This window comes from Trachemys scripta, chromosome 8, assembly GCF_013100865.1.
Source record: "Trachemys scripta elegans isolate TJP31775 chromosome 8, CAS_Tse_1.0, whole genome shotgun sequence".
NCBI lineage: Eukaryota > Metazoa > Chordata > Testudines > Emydidae > Trachemys > Trachemys scripta.
The window spans coordinates 54,083,391-54,104,541 of NC_048305.1; positions in this window are offsets into that span (position 1 = coordinate 54,083,391).

The following is a 21,151-nucleotide window of genomic DNA, read 5'->3' on the forward strand; positions in this document are numbered from 1 at the left end:
AAAACCCCAAACCACAGCTCTGGCTCCAGTCTGGGCTCCAACAGCTGGTATGCTTCCTGCTGGAGCTGTGGACTCTGAAATAATGTCAGGTTTCAAATGGAAACCTGCCTGTGTTCTGGAGAAAGTTTTGTTGAATCTGTAGTAGATTCAGTTAAACATTTCATGACAACGCATCAGCATTATCCAATTATATTACGTTGCATTGAAAAATTGCCAACTTGCTCTGCTGCTAATTCACCTGCCATTGATTCTTCCCCCATCTTCCCCTGGGCTTAAGATCTAGCTGGGCTGGCTCTTACACTCCTCTCCTCCAGGGTTTTGCTGGAACATGCTGGCTATTCTGATGTAAGCGGGATTCTGGTTCCAGTTGTGATATAATTACTTGGCTAGCTGGCCTCCCTCCATGGTGCACTGCCCATCTCTTCTGTCTCTTGGGGCCTAGCTGTCTCTTTGCTGGCCCCAGTGTGGTGCTTTACAGTTAGAGCTGGGCAGAACATTTTTTTTTATTTGTTGGTCCACAAAAAGTTGATGAAAATGGACATTTTTTCATGAAAATTTCCATTTTTGTTGCAAGCCATTTTTGCCATTGAAATAAACACTTTGACCAGCTCTACAGTCAGCCTTTTGCATTACACTTTGCATGCACACAGTAGAGTTTGGGGTGTAGGCAGTATGAAGACACAGCTTCTGGTTTTCTGCTTAGCACGACCCCCCTTCTCAGCCTCTGACCACCTCTGTGCCTGGCCTGCTAAACATGGCTTCTCTAAACATTCAGCTACCTCTCCGGGGTCTGTCCAGTTTGCAGCCAACTGGCGACAGCAGCAGGAGAGGGGATCTGTGAAGGGGAAAGGCAGGCGGCCGAGTGACAGAGCAGAGGTCAAAGCTTTCCTACACCCAACACCAAGCAGCTCTCATCCTCCTAGAGAGTGGCTCAAAGACCAAAAAGGGGCGAGAGTGACTTCTGAAAGAAACCAGACTGGGAACAAATTAAATCCTGCTGCGGACCAGTTCAGAGAGTTCAAGAGATTTGTGAATGAATGGTTTCAGAGTAGCAGCCGTGTTAGTCTGTATCTGCAAAAAGACCAGGAGTACTTGTGGCACCTTAGAGACTAACAAATTTATTTGAGCATAAGCTTTCGTGGGCTACAGCCCACTTCTTCGGATGCATACAAAATGCATAGTGGCTCAAAGACCAAAAAGGGGCGAGAGTGACTTCTGAAAGAAACCAGACTGGGAACAAATTAAATCCTGCTGCGGACCAGTTCAGAGAGTTCAAGAGATTTGTGAATGAATGGTTTCAGAGTAGCAGCCGNCCAAATGGGAGGCAGAGTGTGACGGCCCCTCCAAACTGCACTTTTCCTCTGTCTGGGCTCCCGCAAGGGGCTGGCTTCGTAATTGTTTTGAATTTAATTCTTTTTAATCTTTCCTCTCTCTTAATTTAAAGCAGAGTTGGCTCCCTGGCTGGAGAAATTAACATTAAAATCCATCAAACTGTTAGTTAACCCCAAGGGTATGTATACACTACGAAATTAGGTTGAATTTATAGAAGCCGGTTTTATAAAAATCGGTTTTATACAGTCGATTGTGTGTGTCCCCACATAAAATGCTCTAAGTGCATTAAATCGACGGACCACATCCACAGTACCGAGGCTAGCGTCGACTTCCGGAGCATTGCACTATGGGTAGCTATCCCACAGTTCCTGCAGTCTCCACCGCCCATTGGAATTCTGGGTTGAGATCCCAATGCCTGATGATGCAAAAACAGTGTTGCGGGGAGTTCTGGGTACATGTCGTCAGGCCCCTCCCCCTCCGTCAGAGCAACAGCAGACAATCGATTCACGCTTTTTTACCTGTGTTACCTGTGCAGACAACATACCATGGCAAGCATGGAGCCCGCTCAGCTCAGCTCAGCTCACCGTCACCATATGTCATCTGGGTGCTGGCAGACATGGTACTGCATTGCTACACAGCAGCAGCTAATTGCCTTTTGGCAGTAGACGGTGCAGTATGACTGGTAGCCGTCATCGGCTATCTGGGTGCTGGCAGACGTGGGGCTGCATTGCTATACAGCAGCAGCTCCTTGCCTTTTGGCAGTGGATGGTGTATTATGACTGGTATCTGTCATCGTCGTACTCCTCAGTGAGTTTGGTCAGAGGCACCTGGGCAGACATGTTTTGTCTCCTGGAGACTCAGTCCTGCCGGCAGTCCTATTGAACCATCTTGACGATGATGGCTAGCAGTCGTAATACAGCATCTTCTGCCAAGCACCCAGAAGATGCCGAGGGCTATCAGTCATGCTGCACCGTCTGCTGCCAGCCTAAGATGTAAAAAATAGATGGACCAGATTTGTTCTGTATTCATTTGCTTCCCCCTCCCTCCATGAAATCAATGGCCTGCTAAACCCAGGGTTTTGAGTTCAGTCTTTGGGCGGGCCATTCTGTGTGATAGTTGTTTGTTTCTTCCTGATGCACAGCCACCTTTGTTGATTTTAATTCCCTGTAAGCCATGTCGTCACTCGCCCCTCCCTCCCTCCCTCAGTCAGACAATAGTTTTGCGCCTTTTTTCAGCCCAGACGCCATAGCACTGGGATCATGGAGCCCGCTCAGATCACCACGGCAATTATGAGCACTATGAACACCATGCGCATTATCCTGGAGTATATGCAGAGCCAGAACATGCCAAAGCAAAACCAGGCGAGGAGGCGATTTCAGCGATTGCAGTGCGGCGACGAGAGTGATGAGGAAATTGACATAGACATAGACCTCTCACAAAGTACAGGCCCCAGCAATGTGCAAATCATGGTGTTACTGGGGCAGGTTCATGCCGTGGAACGCCGATTCTGGGGCCGGGAAACAAGCACAGACTGGCGGGACCGCATTGTGTTGCAGGGGTGGGACGATTCCCAGTGGCTGTGAAACTTTCGCATGCGTAAGGGCACTTTCATGGAACTTTATGACTTACTTTCCCCTGCCCTGAAGCACCAGAATACCAGGATGAGAGCAGCCCTCACAGTTGAGAAGCAAATCTACTGTGGGGGCTGCTGTTATCCAAGTAGCCAACGCAATCAAAGACCTGCTGATATCAAGGGTAGCGACTCTGGGAAACATGTAGGTCATAGTGGATGGCTTTGCTGCAATGGGATTCCCAAACTGTGGTGGGGGATAGATGGAACCCATATTCCTATCTTGTCACCGGAGCACCAAGCCACCGAGTACATAAACCGCAAGGGGTACTTTTCAATGCTGCTGCAACCCTGGTGGATCACAAGGGACGTTTCACTAACATCAATGTGGGATGGCCGGGAAAGGTACATGATGCTCGCGTCTTCAGGAACTCTGGTCTGTTACAAAAGCTGGAGGAAGGGACTTTCTTCCCGGACCAGAAAATAACTGTTGGGGATGTTGAAATGCCTATCGTTATCCTTGGGGACCCAGCCTACCCCTTAATGCCTTGGCTCATGAAGCCGTACACAGGCAGCCTGGACAGTAGTCAGGACCTGTTCAACTATAGGCTGAGCAAGTGCCAAATGGTGGTAGAATGTGCATTTGGACGTTTAAAAGAGCACTGGCGCAGTTTACTGACTCGGATAGACCTCAGCAAAACCAATAATCCAATTGTTATTGCTGCTTGCTGTGCGCTCCACAATATCTGTGAGAGTAAGGGGGAGACATTTATGGCAGGGTGGGAGGTTGAGGCAAATCGCCTGGACGCTGATTACGCGCAGCCAGACACCAGGGCAGTTAGAAGAGGACAGTAGGGTGCGGTGCGCATCAGAGAAGCTTTGAAAACCAGTTTTGTGACTGGCCAGGCTACGGTGTGAAACTTCTGTTTGTTTCTCCTTAATGAACCCTTCCCCCCCGCCCTGGTTCACTCTACTTCCCTGTAAACTAACCACCCTCCCTTCCCCCTTTTGAGCACCGCTTGCAGAGGCAATAAAGTCATTGTTACTTCACATTCATGCATTCTTTATTAATTCATCACACAACTAGGGGGATAACTGCCAAGGTAGCCCGGGAGGGGTGAGGGAGGAGGGAAGGAAAAGGACACACTGCAGTTTAAAACTTTAACACTTATTGAAGGCCAGCCTTCTGATGCTTGGGCAATCATCTTGGGTGGAGTGGCTGAGTGGCCGGAGGCCCTCCCACCGCATTCTTGGGCGTCTGGGTGAGGAGGCAATGTAACTTGGGGAGGAGGGCTGTTGGTTACACAGGGGCTGTAGCGGCGGTCTCTGCTCCTGCTGCCTTTCTTGCAGCTCAACCATATGCTGGAGCATTTCAGTTTGATGCTCCAGCAGCCGGAGCATCGACTCTTGCCTTCTGTCAGCAAGCTGACGCCACCTATTCTCTTCAGCCCGCCACTTGCTCTCTTCAGCCCACCACCTCTCCTCTCATTCATATTGTGCTTTTTGCACTCTGACATTGACTGCCTCCACGCATTCTGCTGTGCTCTGTCAGCGTGGGAGGACATCTGGCGCTCCGAGAACATATCATCCTGAGTCTGCCGTTTTCTTCTTCTAAATCTTCACTAGCCTCTGTGAAGGAGAAACATTTGCAGCTGGCGGAGGAGAAGGAAGAGGTGGTTAAAAAAGACACATTTTAGAGAACAATGGGTACACTCTTCCACGTTAAATTTTGCTGTTCACATTACACAGCACATGTGCTTTCGTTACCAGGTCGCATTTTTCCTCTTTTATTGAGGGCCTGTCGGTCTGGTGTGAGAGATCACTCATGCAGTGCCAGGCAACAGAATTCGGCTTGCAGGCAGCCATGGTAAGCCACAGTCTTTTGGCTTTTTTAACCTTCATAACATGTAGGAATGATTTCAAACAGCAGCGCCCTCATTTCCCATATCAAGCATCCATTGGGTTGGCCATTTAAAATGGGTTTGCAATGTAAAAGGAGGGGCTGCGGTTTCCGGGTTAACATGCAGCACAAACCCATCTACCCTCCTCCCCCTCCCCCCCGCACACACACACACACCCAATTCTCGGGGATGATCACTTCACCCCTCCCCCCCACCGCGTGGCTAACAGCGAGGAACATTTCTGTTCAGCCGAGCAGGAACAGGCACCTCTGAATATCCCCTTAATAAAATCACCCCATTTCAACCAGGTGACCGTGAATGATATCACTCTCCTCAGGATAACAAAGAGAGATAAGGAATGGATGTTGTCCGCATGGGACCATACACTGGGACCATACGCTGCCATGCTTTGTTATGCAATGATTCCAGACTACGTGCTACTGGCCTGGCATGGTAAAGTGTCCTACCCTGGCAGACGGGATAAGGCAGCCCTCCCCAGAAACTTTTTGCAAAGGCTTTGGGAGTACATGAAGGAGAGCTTTCTGGAGATGTCCCTGGAGGATTTCCGCTCCATTCCCATACACGTTAACAGACTTTTCCAGTAGCTGTACTGGCTGCGATTGCCAGGGCAAATTAATCATTAATCATTAAACACGCTTGCTTTTAAACCACGTGTAATATTTACAAAGGTGCACTCACCAGAAGTCCCTTGTGTGCCTTCAGGGTCTGGGAGCACGCCTTGGGTGAGTTCGGGGGTTACTGGTTCCAGGTCCATGGTGATAAACATATCCTGGCTGTTGGGGAAACCGGTTTCTCCGCTTCCTTGCTGTGAGCTATCTTCATTGTCTTCATCATCATCTTCCTCGTACCCCGAACCTGCTTCCCTGTTGAGTGATTCTCCATTGATGGAGTCAAAGCACACGGTTGGGGTAGTGGTGGCTGCACCCCCTAACATGGCATGCAGCTCCGCGTAGAAGCAGCATGTTTGCGGCTCTGCCCCGGACCTTCTGTTTGCCTCTCTGGCTTTGTGGTAGGCTTGCCTTAGCTCCTTAATTTTCACGCGGCACTGTTGTGCATCCCTGTTATGGCCTCTGTCCTTCATGGCCTTTGAGACTTTTTCTAATATTTTGCCATTTTGTTTACCGCTACGGAGTTCAGCTAGCACTGATTCGTCTCCCCATATGGTGAGCAGATCCCGTACCTCCCATTCGGTCCATGCTGGAGCTCTTTTGCGATCCTGGGACTCCATCATGATTACCTGTGCTGATGAGCTCTGCGTGGTCACCTGTGCTCTCCATGCTGGGCAAACAGGAAATGAAATTCAAAAGTTCGCGGGGCTTTTCCTGTCTACCTGGTCAGTGCATCTGAGTTGAGAGTGCTGTCCAGAGCAGTCATAATGAAGCACTGTGGGATAGCTCCCGGAGGCCAATAACGTCGAATTCCATCCACACTACCCCAAATCCGACCCGCAAAGGCCGATTTCAACGCTAATCCCCTCGTCGGAGGTGGAGTAAAGAAACCGGTTTAAAGGGTCCTTTAAGTCGAAAAAAAGGGCTTCGTTGCGTGGACGTGTCCAGGCTTAATTTGATTTAACTCTGCTAAATTCAACCTAAACTCGTAGTGTAGACCAGGCCCAAGAGAGAACAAGCAAGAGGACAGCTGCCTGACCACATCCCCAGCCCCCTTTCCCACCACCAATTCCTCCCTCTGGGATCACCTACTGAGCGGTAGAGAGGAATTCAGGAATTTTACTGCTGCAGTAGAACATATACATCCCCCCAGCAAAAAGAGTGTAAAATGGTATTAAGGTTGTGTTAAAAGCCAATCAATGGCAAGGTGTGGGGGGGAGAGATTTAACAGAACCCCAGTTTTAAAGGACAAAAAATCTGTATGAAAGCCAGGAAGTTAACAACAAATACTAATCTCTGAAGGTTACTCCTAAAGAATCCCAACCAATGTAAAACACGAATGCTCAGAGTTCAGGTTACCCAAACAACCTTGGTCCTGTATTCATAGCACTACTATCCTGTGCACCTTCACGGAAAGGTAAATAGATGTGTGTATAACAAGTATCTCACCCGTTAACATTTTAAAACCCCGCTACTTTGGAGGAGCCATAAATTCTTGAGATTTCTTTAATCCTGTGTGCTTTAATTGTTTCTCCTGCGAGTATAGACATCTTAAAATCATATGGTTTATATAGCACCTAACTACAAGGTACACAGCAAATAGTATTAGCCCCATTTTACAGATGGCGATTGAGGCAGAGATAAAATGGCCAGATTTTCAGAAGAACTCAGAACTCACAAACACCACTGAGGTCCATGAGAACTGCAGGTGCTCACCACTAAATGTTAGGTCAAAGTTACCAAAGTGTCTGTCTAAATTTGGATTTAGCTGCTGAACTTTAGGTGCCTAGGCTAGAAAATTATAGCTTGTGTGACTTGGTCAAGGTCACATAGCAAGTTTCTGGCAAAATTCAGATCTCCTTACTCTTGCTGATGCACTAGATACCAGTGTCACCTGGCCAAGTCACTTACTTCTTGGCATTGCAGTTTGCTCACAGCCAATCTGCACCCCATTTCCACATTGCATGAGGCTACAAACCCAGAAGCTGGCTAGCCACTGGTACCTAGCACAGCAGATGACCCGCAATATGTGATTTTTGGTGCCTGCCCGCCCACAGTGCGGTACTCCAACTGATATCTCCTTCTCTTTGCCCAAGATTCCTCCCCTGAAGCTGACCAAGTAGGTGTACAGAAAACATGGAGCGACAAATGGTCAGCATGGCTGTTATCAGGTCTTTCCCGTGCACCTCCCCACCTCACGAAAGGACAATGCCTACTGCCAGCTTTGCATTAGTGGCATTTATTGATCATTCAGAGACAGTCTTTGCATTGTGTGAGCTGGGCCAGAGAAGTCAGGCATAAGACAACCTTACAGTGATCTCCTTTACAACCCCCAAGACCCACACAGCTTCTGGAGCAGAAAGTTCCTCTTAGGTGTCAACTAAGAGGCCATTTGGCTAAAATAAAAAGTCTAGTATCCACTTAATATCTCATCAGGGACTGCGTCCTGTCCCTGCAGGGGAATGGACTCTGATCATTCTAATAGGTCTTCTCCATCTCCAGCGTCCATGGTCCAGGGTTTATACCGATGACAAGTCACACTGCAGTTCCCATCCCCCTCTCTTGGCATCTGAATGGGGCTGTTGCTCCCTTCCTCATTGCAAAGGCTTCTAAGGAGACACGCTTTACAAGCAGGTAGGACCTTTGCACTAACAGCCAATATGAGAAGATCTGGACTGGCCGCACCTTTCTCCTTCCCCCAAACAGCCCATGGCTCTGACTCTTCTCTCCATAATTCCTCCCCTGCCAGTCCTGGGACCCATTCACCCTCCGATAGGAGGTGGGACCCCACACACTTACATGGAGGAGTGCTGGGGGGAAGAGGGGTGGCTTGAAGACCACAAGTTCTGTCACCCTGTTCCTTGCTTTTGTAGGGCCACCTACTAAGCTTGTTGTTCCCCAATCCGTTGTCTGCATCTTCAGGGAAACAACCTGCCCCTGCCTGCCCATTCAGCAGCAGCAGGACTGAGAAATACTGTGCCAGCCATGCTCCTTCCTACAGCACCCTGGGGACTTGCCTCATTCTAGGCCCAAGGCCCTGTGAATGCACCATGTGGATAGGGCACCCCCAGAGCACACAGGGCAGAGGGGAACAGGGGATGGTAGAATCACACCCTATTGGGAAAGGAGGCACATGTTCACAGTATGGTCACAAGGTGAAAACATTTGCTAGCTCTTGCAGCCCAGTTTGCCTGTCGGTGAGCAGAAACAGCTGGGTGGGGATGGGGTGTGTGTGTGGTTACCTGCAAAAAAACCTTCTGTTGCGCATTAGGGAGAAACTGATATCATGAGCATACTTTGCTGAGCAGCTCAACAGTATACATATGGCGCTAACTGGGAGAGAAAACTCCACCCCAGACCAGACTGTATTATTCGCCCCACCACCTCTGGCTGATTTTGGCCCCATCACACACGCTGAAGTTCAAGAAGCCCTAACCTGTGACAAGCCGTAACCTCTGAAGCAGATCCAAGTCCCTCTTAGGTGGTGAAAGCCAGTAAAGAACTGTGCCTACTACAAAGGGAAATGCCTTCTTCAGTGAAGCACACTGCGAGCCTGGGAAGCCAACTGGCAGAGAGCACACCATACCATAACTCACATCGGGCCTGACACACTGGTGTCAGAATCAGCATCTGAAAGGTGACATGTAAGGTCTCACATATGAACAGATAACATGCTGGTCATTAATGTTATTATCTGACGTATGTACAGGCAGTGTATAAAGACATACAGATGTGTGCTGGAGATGTTCTTAAAAGGTGTTTTGCAAGCAGGGCATAAGCCCAGCCTGTCCTAGACCAAGAAATGTTGTTTTACCTGATTTCTTGTGAGTCCAATGTAAATTGAGCCGGGGGACAATGAAAAGCACATCTACATAGAAGGTAAACAAATCTATCATGATAACAGGCAAGGGGGAAGACTGCTTAGCAATCACAATGGGGGATGGGGCCTGCACCCCCAGGAAGCCTTCCTGGCTCTTGAACAGAAACACTAGACACTGGGAAATACACGCAAAGGCAGAACACCATTTTGGCATCCATCACGTGGGGACGAAGGGGGAACAGCGCCCTTTGACCTCATGAAATGTGGATCCTCTTGGCCTGAAAAGCAAGGGGAGCTGGAACTGACTATAGGGGAGAAACCTTAGACAAAGATTGTAACTTGCTGAAGCTAAGTTATAGTCTCTAGAAAGTGTGTTTTGTTTTACCTATAACCATACCTGTGTCTTCTGTTCTTACTTATCACTTAAATATCTGTTCTTTGTTCATAAACTTATTCTTGTTTTATTACAAAAGCCATATCAGTGCTGTGTATTACACTGAAGGGTGAAATCCTTAGCTAAGCTAACAGGCTGGGGTGTGCCCTGTCTCTATGGAGGCAGCGAACGTAATAACTTCTGAGAGAATCCAGGGAGAGGGATTGGATGCTGCCGAAGGACATCTCTGGGGAACTCGGGAACTGGGGTTCACTGCCTGTTACCTACAAGGCAAGGGTTGGACTTGCAGAGTCCTGAAGAGTTTGCTGGCAGGGCAGACACACAGCTTAGATGCAGCAAAGCTCTGTCTTGCGAAGGCAGAGCGGTAACACAGTGGCTCGAAGTTCTGAGTGACCTGAGCAAGCGCTCACACTGGCATAGTCAAACTGGGACAGAACAGAGTGCATCGAGGGATAGGTCACCACTTTGGAAAAGATTTGTGAACTACATCAATGCCAGAGGACAAGAGAGTCCCCACACTGATTGCACAGCTGTCTGGTAAAGCATTCAATGTATTTAATGAGATGGATGCTAGGCAAGCTATTAAAATCGGGTGTATTTAAAAAGGCTCAATGGCAAAGGTTTGGCATTACTGCTGTACTATGTACTGGGTGAGATTTAGAAAAGGGTGTCAATATGAGTCATAGAGAATATATTTTTATAAAATGTGAGATTATGAGGAAATGGGCAAAGAGAAAAGGGGCTGTGAGAATTCTGATCAATTATTTGACCTCTTGGCACAAGAACATTTCCTGACCATATGCTCCGAGGAGATCAGAGAAGTAATTTGGGATAAATCTTTGGGTTCTGTACAGAATGTTGTTGATCTGGCTGATTCTTATGTGCAAGCCAGAGTGCCTAATGAGCATGAGACAGAGAAGGGCAGAAACCTGCAGGATTCCTGATATGCCTTGTAAGGTCTGACCCATCGGAGGTTTATGGCAATGAACGAATGGGTGGAGAGACACGAGCACCCAGATCTCTCTGGCTGGAGAGGGCACGCTGCAGGGGGAAATTATAGAACTGCTGGCACTGGGAAGTTTTAAAACCATTGTGCTTATAGCTAAAGTACACTTGGAATGGGAAGGTGCAGAAGGCATTTTAAGAGTTGGTGTGTTGGATTGCAGTCCTGCAGAAATTCTTGTGGGAAATGACGTATTAACTATGTCTAAAACTGCTAATACTGTAACCCGCAGGAAGAAGGAATATTGTTCTGTAGTTCCAGGAGGGAACTGAGGACAGAGAAACAGCTGAGGGGAGAAAGGCATCTCCAGCCCTAGTGTGGCAGAGTGGTAACAGTGGCTCACAGTTCTGAGTGACCTGAGCAAAACACGCACGCACACACACACACACCCGCACCCTTACAAAACTGCTTGGAAAATGCAATAGCTCACCCCGTCCTCAAGAAGCCAACACTTGACCGGAAGATCTCCCCTCTGCCATCTCACCTGCAACCTCCTGTTGCTGGGCAAAAGAACTGAGAAAGTAACAATCAAGCTCCAACAACATGTGACATCAGCCAACATAGATGCCTTATAATAAGGGGTTCAGATAAGGGCACAGTACATAGATGGCTCTAGTGGTACTGAAAGATGACCTCTTCCTGTCTATGGACACAGGCATGATCATACCCCTGGACCTCTCGGCAGCTAACCCACCTACATGACACAGCAGGAGTAGATGGTCTAGCACTACAGTGGTTCCATTTGTCCCTAGCCAGCAGAGCTCAGAGTGATGATAGGCAACTGCTCCTCCTCTATGAAGGCCCTTGCTGGTGGGGTTCTGCAGGGATCCATACTAGCCTCACTTCTCTACAATATTTAAATGGAACCACTGCGGGAGGCAGTGAGATGCCATGGACTCAGCTGCCAATGGCACCCAACTATATACTTCATTCACAGCTGGTGCAATCACAGCCATTAATAAGATAACAGAATGTCAAGAAGAGATCTGTTCTTGGATGAAGAGCAGCTGCCTCAAGTTGAACCCAGGCAAGACCAAAGTGATGGTATTCAGACAGAGGAAAAACTTCAAAGAGCTGGCCAAGGTGTGTCTCCACCTTCAAATGAAGCCATGCATCCCCTGGTTGTCAAAGCAGTATGAAGCCTTGGGATCCTGTTTGACTCTTCACTAAACTTGGATGGCCAGGTAGCATCAGTGTCCAAAAATGTCTTCTTCTACCTTTCTAGGAAACTTAGTCCCACCCGACGAGGACCTGGCCACAGCAATCCATGCATTTGTCACCTTCAGGCTGCATAACTGTACTTGAAACTGAATGTGAAGATGATGTATAGACTCCAGCCGGTACAGAACACAGCTACACCTTCTCCATGGCTCAGGCTGCTGCGTACACATCAAGCTCGTGCTCAAGTCCCTCCGTTGGTTCTCAATTGATGGATCAAGCCCCAGTTACATCAAAGACCACATTTCAATCTAGGAATCCCCGTGACAGCTGTGATCCCCTGGGACAATGCAGATCACAAAACCCGGGATGAAGCAAGTGAGAACAGGGGACAAAGTATTCAGTGTTGAGGGGGTCTTGCTTATGAAACAATCTCCAGAGGAGATGAGTCACATCTATAGAGTCTGAGCCTCTTGAAGAAACATTACAAAGCCATCCTCTTGGAGAAAATCTTTTCAACATAAGTAATGCTCACAATTCAAACCCCAGACTCAAATTCAAATTCCCAAAGCCCTCTCAAATCTCCCCTCCCCCCAAAAAAATCCAGCCCTGAGCAGAGTTCTGACCCTGTAAAGGGAGACATGCCAGAGACTGTGTGTAGTCCACTTGGGACTTTGCTATTACTATTGATTTGACATGGAAGGTGCTCAGATATTATGGTTATGGGCAGCAGTCTAAAACTCTAAGACAGATAGAATAGAAAATGAAAAAATTCACTTCCTGGGCAAACTGAGAAGGGTAAGGGTAAAACATTAATTGGAATTTTTCCTATCTAGTCTCCTCCTGAACCCCGTAATGATGACTTCTTAACTGCTTCCCTTGACAAATTGTTCCCTGGTCAGCCTTATTGATAAAGAACTTTTCCAAGAGTCTACCTCAAGTATTCTTGTTTTGCAATTTCAGTTCACGACTCCATTTTAAGAATCTCTCCCCACTTCTGCTCCCTTTTTACCACTTTAAGTGGTATTTCCATCCCATCTTTGATACTTACTATAGACATGCATATCCTTTATTGATCTCCTTTTTCTAGATTATATGTATTAAATTCCCTTGATCTCTCTGCAAAGGCCATACTCTTAAATCCTTTTATTATCTTTGACTCTTCCTTCGGATTCTTTCTATCTCATTTATCTCCTTTTTTATTATTTAGTCAGGAGTCAAAAACTCCTGGTTTTTGCTTTACTAAGGCTGTGTAAAGAGGGATGATCATCATTGCTAGGACTGGGAGAACTGACTTTATCCGAACTAGAGTTAATTCCAGCCATCGCCAAGCAAGGCTTAATTGTGCCCTCCTGCAGAATTAGTCATGAGACAGGCTGGAATGTGGGGCTAGAAGTGCTGTGAGTTCCCTTTAAATCTGCCCTTTAAGAGGGAGAGAAGCCAGAGGGAGCTTGAGGTACAACCCCCAAAACCTGAGGGTCCCAGGAAATCCAATGGGAAAATAAGCCCAAATCTGTCCCCTCTTTGCTGCTTCTGTGGCCCCACCTCCTGTCAAGTGGAGGCACAATTCCTGAGGGAGTCATGCTAATACTGACTAGCTACCCCCCCCGTCCCCCACACACACCCCAGGGGGGCCTGAAGGTACAGAGCAATATTAACTCACTTACAGCTGGTCAGAAAGTTCCAGTGAAACATTTTTTCACTTGAATTTGGAGATCTGTCAAATCAAAAGCATCTTGCAGGACAGTTTGATTTTGAGGACGTTCCAATGGAACCCAGGCAAGTTTTAAATCCCACCCGGTTTCCTGCCAGCTTACCTGCCTGGTTCCTCGGCAGCCTGCCTGCTGGACTGCCACTGAGATGGGGAGCCCAGGAGTTCCAGGGTCTGCAGCTCCAGGATAGCCTTATCTTGCTGTCTGGCTTGGAGAAAGGGACCCATTCCCTTTGGTGAAGAATTTCAAAATTTGGGGGTTTTATTCCAAGTTGAACTTAAACCAAATTTCAAACGATTAAAATCCTCCTCGAAACGGAATTACATTTCCCTGCACTGCTCTACACTCAGTCGTGAATATCAGAGGAGCAATAAAGAGTTTCTGAGAATTAGCTGTGTGTGTTTCAATGAGACTTTTAAAAATATAATTTGCCAGGTTATTTTATTGGTCAGTCTCAGTGAGTGAAACTGGCACAGCTCCAGCACCCTGTGTTCACGCTGCCACCAGAAAGGAACCCAGATTACAATACAGACTGGATAGTATCTGTAAATTCCCATCACATAGATTGCAACTCCCTGGGTCAGGGACCTGCCATTTTCACGTGTCTAATACCACCATGCTAGTGCTGCAGATACAAGAAATAACAGGGTCAGTGGCTTCTAGTATAAGCATATGTATCTCAGCTTGTGCATTCCTAGGAGGGCTTTCAATCTCGCTAGAAATTCTGTCTCCATTGCTCCCCCACTCAATATTTTATCTGTGTTTTCTCCCCCCCATCTCCTACTAACCCCCCAGCCTTTCCCCCCTTTTTAATTAATAACATTCACATAGGCACAGGCAAAAGTCCAATTAGCAGCCAGTCTCTTGTCAACACATATTATCTCAACTGCATTCTTAGCTGGCCACTTAATAACACGTTACCAGTCAGAGAAAATTTTCCACATGCTAGGTAATCCCGAACTGGGTCATGTGGAAGTGCTCTACCTCGGGGCCGTGTCACCAGCTGCGAGATGCAGGCTCAGCAAGGGACAGAGAGAGGGACAGGGTCAAGCCAACAGGGCCCAAAGCCAGGAAAAAGGACAGTCGGCCCTCTCCCATATTTGGGATAAAACAAGAGCTCAAACTGGCAGGGGACGGAGTTTGGGAGGGGAGATCGGAGCTCTGCTTCTTCAAATAAAGACACACAAGGCCATGATTTTCAAACGTGCAGAGGGATTTGGGGCAGTTTCATTTCTGGATGCTCCTCGAGACACCGGAGCACCCACCCTCTGAAAATCAGGCCTCTGCAAGTTCTCTCAGGTTGGGCCTCCAACATCTTGGCCATGGAGCAGTGAGGGCTTGTAGGGGGAGGGGGCAGTTATTCACATGTGAACTGGAGTGTTTTCTGAAGGTTGTGAATACTGAACTCCTCTGTCCATCCATGGAACAGACAGCTACAGGGTGAGCTTCCCGGCCCTGCTCTGCCCCCGCCATGGAAGGAACCACCATTTAGGGGCAAAAGGCTAGATCAGGTACCGTGGCCCATTCAATCCTTGGACATCTGATGAGACTGTCAACAAGAAAGTCATGTGTGGTGGTGGGGCGGGTTTGGTGATGCGCACAACAGTGGTCGGACACCACCCAACTAATCCCACAGAGACCACTGATTATCTTAGACCGCACACGGTAACAACTTCAGGTCCCTGTCACCAACCCCAGAACTCAGTGCTGCAATACTTACTACCATGAGTAGCCCCATTGAAGTCCAGGGAACTACTTACCTGAGTAAAGTGTATAGGATCCAGCTGCTGGGGTGGATTGAGCCAGCAACCGGAGGTGTAAAGGCACTATAGTCCGCATGCAACCCCGTGCTCCCCAGGGACTCCCCCTTCAAGAACAGCCTCTTGCACAAGCTGACCCTTTGCTTGAGCACTTTAGCTGACTGCAGCTACCACTGAATGCCGTGGGGTAGACGCACGGTCTCCCAGATAGCCATGTCCCTTGTCAAGTCAACAGGGCCATTCCAGCAGCCAGGAACAGCCTGAGCACAGAGATGCTTCCACCACTCTCCTTATATCAAGGGGGTGCGTGGGTGTGACATACAGTTGCTATTCCAGCTTCTCACTGCCTGGGAAGCCCCAAGGAGCAAGTCAAGCTACCCCTGCGGTGCATTTGCCTAGGGGAGAGTCTGGCCCACTAGATTAGTTCTTTCCAGCCTGGGTAGCAGGGTGGGGGTTCAAGTGTTGCCTAGGTCACAAAGGAAGGAGTTCAAAAGGAAGGAAATCTCCTCCTTAACCCCCCTTTGCCTGCAACTCAAAGCCACCTCCCAACAGCATGGAAAGACCAAGCCCAGCTATTGTGAAACAGTTAATCAAATGGAAATGCAGACAAAACCATTTTACCACTGACTCCGAGCAGTGAGGTTCAAAGGGTTTTCCAGAGGAAAATTCCACTCTGTTCCTCGTGCAGCCTTTTTCCTGGCTAGCTATCAGCTGCCTCTGGGCTTCCTCCGGGGCTCCTGCCGTGGACTTTTTATTAAAGAGCCAAGTTGTTGTCCAGAAAGCTGCTGATGTCACGGCTCCTCACTGTTTCACATCTGGAAGGGAAGAGTTCAGGAACAAGCATGCTGGGCATTTCCCTCTTGCACATCTGGGAACTGAACTTGTTTATTGCTTTATGGAAGGGAAGGCTTTTTGCTGTGATTTTTTTTTCAAAGCTGGCTTTGAGTCCATGCAAAACAAAGCTCCACCCCTACCAAACTGAAGGCTGGCTGGGTGCAACCAGAAGAGAAAAGGGAGAGATTTGGGGGGGGGGGGGGTAAGGGGATGTTAACTACCTTTTTGTGTGAAATGAGAGCTGGATTGAGAGCCCTGAGACACATGTCCTGTGTTTATCCTCAGAGCCTGTTCAGTGCAGACAGCAGCAGCACAAGCTTCCCCCATGCTCTCTGGCCAACACATCTCATCCCTTACCACTGGGTTGAGAAGGTAGTTCCGTCGCTATGAGCCATCCAGTCCCTGGCCTCTGCTGAGATTAGCAATGAGGATGCCATTCGGCACTCACTCTGGGAGTTGGGGGATGCAGACACCTGTCTGCTAGGTGCTGGACCAAACCTACTGAACTCATTTCATACAATATAGATCTCCAAGCAACTACCAGGTGCTCACAACAGCTTTTGATCACTACCCACCTAGGCTGGATTTGGGCAGGTGAAGCTCTCTATTATCCCATTACCAATTCCTCTATTTATTGGCTTAAGAATTAGAATTGCGCAACACCTCTCATTCCTGGATCCCCACGTGATGGGGGACTAGACTATTATTAACTCCCTTATTTTTCAGGGGATCAGATAGACACAGGGAGGTTAGTAATGGATTCAGAGAGAGAACCCAGGTCTCCTGACTCCCAGTCTCACACTCTGAGCAGAAGACCATACCTGTCCCTTAGGAAAGAAAAATGCCATTTATTCCTAACACATGGTTATAGTGTTATAATCATGATATGTTGCAACCTATAGAAAACCAGTACATGCTATAGAGGGATCTGACTGAGTACAATTCAGTATCTATGAAATGCTGCTTTTCCGTAAGCTACCAAATTTGCATGTTATCACTAGAATTAGCCACTGGAATTTAGAAGTAGATAAATAAGGAATAGGAAGGAATGCTGTTTATTCATTAAAGTTCTACAGACAATTAACATCTCCTTGTCCCTTTGATGAACCTGGCCTGATTAGATCCCTATTCATAATCACACAGATCTAGGAGCAGCAGCTCTTGAGTACAGGTCAGGAATCTGATTTCTTGGCCACATAGCTATGAAACTGACAAATGGCCTCTAAAGGCTTTATGTCACTTATAGCTGAGACAGTTCAGGGCAACTGCACCTGCATTCCTCCTCTATGATCCACCAAGGGCACCTACCCTTAGGCTTCCTGCTCCCCGGTTGTCTCCTCTCTTAGGCAGAAGCCCACATCTCTCCCACTCCTGACAAGGGTTTTTCTAGGCTGCACAGTTCCCTGCCTACATTGTGATATCTCCAGCAAGCCAGACTGCCTAAGCACACCTGCTTTGCTCCTCACTAGCTATAAACAGCATAATTGCCCAAAGCTATAAGTTACCATGCAGCCCTTTCTAAGCAAGCACGTTTATTCTTAAGGTAAAAGCGTTACAGAGAAAACATGAAAATAATAAAAGAACCTACACACATGCTAATAAACTTACCAGAGATCACCCCACCTCTGGCAGATGATCAGTCCTTCAACCCCCACCAAGGAGCTTTCTGTGGTCACATGTTCGTAACAGCTGTTAGATCAGAACAAGCACCCCCATGAATAGGTCAAGTCCTTCCAGCCCTTCCATGGAAGGATTGGGGCCTCCCTTGGACAGAAGAGCCTGTCCGTTTGTTGGATCAGAATGAAAGCCCTGAGTCAGTTTAAACTCAAGCTATTTATCCCAAAGTCCTTTCTTTGTCTGGTGGTCTCTGTAGAATTGAGTTTAAATCAGTATATGTGAGCCGCTCCCAATGGTGGCATCACTCAGAAGATGTTATAACCTGAGTGAATTTGCAAAATCACCCCTCACTGTTCTTCGTTCCCGGAAGGCTCTGGCTACCCATCCCCACACCATGGAATTATATATTGGCTCACAGTGACACAAACCTCACTGAATAATTGCTATATCTGTTGCCATAGTGATGGGTGAAAAGACTAGCATCCAAAGGTTGGGAAGCCCATCTAAACCTTAACAGAGCTAGCCAACCCTCCTGGGTCTAGACATCTCATGAGAATGGGATCCCTCAAGAAACTGCCAACATATTCAACAAGACCAGAACTGCAGTGAGAACATGTGCTTTGCACTAATACAGTAGCACATGCAAAGCAACCACATCTCAAAATAGGTCCAGTACAAATTTGGTTTAAGGGCTAGGCAAAGGTGTGATCTGGTCCTAATCAATACAATCCCCAAGTTTATTTTATAGGCATCTTTCATACAGACGATCACCCAAAGCCCATTCAAATCCACAGTCTAGTTCATCCTTAGTCATTCAGTTTTGAGCTGGCTGTATCAACCCAGTAATGATCCCTTTAGCATTGGATGGGGAAAGGGATGCAGAGGGAAGCCCACCTCAAAAGGCATTTCAGGCAGAAAGTTGGATGCTGGCACAGAAATACAATAGCTTGTCTTTACTCTACTAGTGGTTCAAAACGTGCAAATGACATACATTCGGTATAGAAATATCTTGGTATCTGGGTGCGACAGGTGAATCAGGCTCATACAATATGGCAATTGATGCTAAATTCTGCTCCCATTTACACTAGTATAAATCAGGACTAACTCCATTTAAAATCAATGGCGTTATTCCAGGTTTACATCACTGTGAGAACAGAATCCAGATGTTTATATCTACAAACCATCGACTACTCCCTTGTCTTTCACAGTCACTCGTGCCACAACCTCCAGGCATGTGTTAGTGAGCAGGGGAACTAATGATCTGTGAACTTTAGAAAAACCAGATACCAACTTTCACAGCAGCTGCCAGCACCATCGAGATTTGCTGAGCATCCCACCATTGCCTATCGGCTCAATCCTGCAGGGTGCTGAGAACCCTAATTCCCCATTGAAGTCAGCAAGAATTGAGAGTGCTCAGCACCAAAGGTGCTCAGAAAATTAATTGTTTTTCCTGTAGGAAGTTTTGATCTTCTGTTGGGAAAAAAACAAAATCACAATTTTTCAAAAGCTTTTGGGGTTTGTTTTCTTGGGGGATAAATTTTCAGCATATGGGTTTTCCATTTAAGGTCAAATTTTTCCACAGAAAACAGACACTTTCTAAAAAAACCAACAAAAGTTGTTTAGTTGACAAACCCAAATTTTCCATCACAAATAGTTTTGATGGCAAATTTTCAACCAGCCCTACTCAACACCTTTTGGGATCTCTCATCCCTATATATCCAAAGAGAATGCATGCATTACAACCTATAAAAAGTACAACCTGACCTAAGGCCATTAAATGTTTTTTTGACAGACTGTTGATTCACAGTGTGGTCTAGTCATTTTCTGGATTTATTAAACACTTTTATTATTATTATTAAATGGCCTAAAGTTTCAGATATTTGACTAATTACATCCGGTATTTTCAAAGAGACCTCACTATTTGCTCCTAGATCCAGTAGAAGCAGAGTTAACAAGTGCTGATCTTCCAGGGGATGTGGAATAGAAGTGCCTTGAAGTGTTCACCACTCTGTGCCTATGGGTTGATTTAGGGCAGGGGTAGGCAACCTATGGCACGCGTGCCAAAGGTGGCACACGAGCTGATTTTCAGTGGCACTCACACTGCCCGGGTCCTGGCCACCAGTCCAGGGGGCTCTGCATTTTAATGTAATTTTAAATGAAGCTTCTTAAACATTTTAAAAACCTTATTTATTTTACATACAATAATAGTTTAGTTATATATTATAGACTTATAGAAAGAGACCTTCTAAAAACGTTAAAATGTATTACTGGCACGTGAAACCTTAAATTAGAGTGAATAAATGAAGACTTGGCACACCACTTCTGAAAGGTTGCCGACCTCTGATTTAGGGGAAGCATTAGCAGGATCTGAAGGGAGACATTGTCCCAACAGTTGTGATGTGGGGGAAGTTCCTGCTTCCAATTAAACTGGAGAAACCCTACATTACGGCACACCCCTTCCCAGCCAGGAGTCAGAAGTGCAAAGAGAGTGCAAAATAAATGGGGTTAATGAGAATGTACCATCTCCTCTAGAATGAAAAAGGGAAATCACCACAGGTTGCTGGAAAAGTTACCCAGCTGGAAAAGACACTGATGCAATAAACTCTGCCAAATGTAAAGGCCCAGGCCCAGAAAGGCATGCTGTGGGAAAAGTTACTGTAAGAGGCCACCCCACATTGGAGAGGAGTTAGGCCCTGATTTAGCAAAGTACTAAACACATGCTTAACTTTAAGCATATACTTAAGTGCCATTGATTTAAAGTTAAGCACCTGTTTAAGTACTTTGCCAAATGAGGGCCTTGCTGAGAAGAAGGCAATCACAAAAGGAAGGTGCTGTTTCTACTGTCGGTGCATGTTGTATAACATAGGGTTACCATACATCCGTTTTTTTCCAGACATTTCTGGCTTTTTGGTAATCAAACCCCCGTCCAGGGGGAATTCCCAAAAAGCCGAACATGTCCGGGAAAAATACCTCCGTCCAGGCACTTCCCTTCCCGCGGCTGCTGTGCTCCTCCCCTGACTCTTCGGCTCTGTTTAAGAGGTGAGCTGCCTGAGCGCTACCGGCTTCGGGCAGCCCCTGTGCCTCCGGACCCTGAGCCACTGGCAGGGCACTTCCCCGCCCGGGCTCCGGGGGCGCAGGGTCCAGAGGCATGGGGGCTGCCCAAAGCCGGTAGTGCTCTGGCAGCTCGGCGCTTACAGAGCCCAGAAATTCAGGGAGCACAGCAGCCGCCGGAGCCCGGGAGGGGAAGTGCCTGGCTGGGGGCGCAGGGTCCGGAGAAATGGGGGCTGCCCAAAGCCCGAGCGCTACCGGCTTCACAGTTTGCCGGGCAGCCTCCAGACCCTGCGCCCCCAGCTGGGCGCTTCCCCTCCCAGGCTCCAGCTGCGCTGGGGAAGCGCCGGCTGGGGACGCAGGGTCTGGAGGC